Raw genomic sequence first — 1,172 nt, forward strand, 5'->3', positions numbered from 1 at the left:
TGCTGGCCGCCTGGGGCGGAAAGATGGGAATAGCCACAGAAACCGGCCTCCAACATCCGTAACAAAGCCCTCTTGTGACAGCTTACCTGCCAGCACTTTCCTCCACTTTCCTCCCGCCCGACCAACCGGTGAGCCTGGGTGCCAGCCCCGGAGAGCAAGCCAGAGACACACACACAGCCCCTCAAATCGAAGTGCATGGGGGTCTGAGAGTCAAGCGAGGCGCGCAGAGGGAAAAGTTGCTGCTGTCAGGGTGGGAGCGGAGAAGGGTGGAGCTGGGAAGGGCCGGGGTGCCCAGTCGGACTTGAACCTGAGAGGAGTCGGGGCTAGGGAATGGAAGGGGGTCTTTGGAAGAGGCTGCAGAAAGTGGAGGAGAAACGCGAGGCTGTGTGTGTGTGTGTGTGTGTGTGTTGTTTCGTAATAGTTTCGTGTTTGGAAAGAGTTGCTGTGAAGTGGTTCTTCAGTAGGCGGTTGTATTAAATTTGGGGGACTGATCAGTCGATGGTCCAAACATTTTTGAACGCCCCCCAAGAAGCGCGGTGACTTACAATATATATATCAAAACCAATTTGTCACATGGAACGCAGTTCTTTATAGAAAACATTTTAGAAAGTTTGGAACTGGAGTTGCCTGGTGTTTTTTGTGAGGAAGGACTCAGTGATATCCTTAAATAGCTAATCTTTTGGCTTGATTGACAGTGTTTTATCTGTCTTGGAGTAGAGTAATTTAACTGCATAGCTAAGGAGGTCCAAGAGAATTTGGAACTTGGCCTGTGGTGGTTATTTTTTTAAAATCATTTTATTGGGAGCTCTTACAGATATCATACCATTCCATTGTTCGGTCAAATCAAGCAGTGCTGTACAACTGATACCACAATCAGTTTCAAAACATTTTCTTCTTGAGCTCCTTGATATCAGTTCCCTTTTATCCCTCCCCTCCCCCACTGCACCCCCCCAGGAACCCTTATTCCTTTTTTTCCTATAATAATTTTTATTTTGTTTTGCCATATTTTACACAATCCAGTATATCCATTCACATAAGTTGTTGTTCAATCTCATCAAGTGGGGTTACAGTCATCAATGCTATCAGCTCCCCATTACCCACCTTTCTCCTCCCGTACCTGCAGGGACCCATTACTACTTTTAACTGTTGCTGAAAGTGTATCTATCTCCTCC

The sequence above is a fragment of the Echinops telfairi genome, unplaced genomic scaffold, assembly GCF_000313985.2.
Source record: "Echinops telfairi isolate 266 unplaced genomic scaffold, ASM31398v2 ScPeMD7_18;HRSCAF=68, whole genome shotgun sequence".
In the NCBI taxonomy this organism is placed as follows: Eukaryota; Metazoa; Chordata; class Mammalia; order Afrosoricida; family Tenrecidae; genus Echinops; species Echinops telfairi.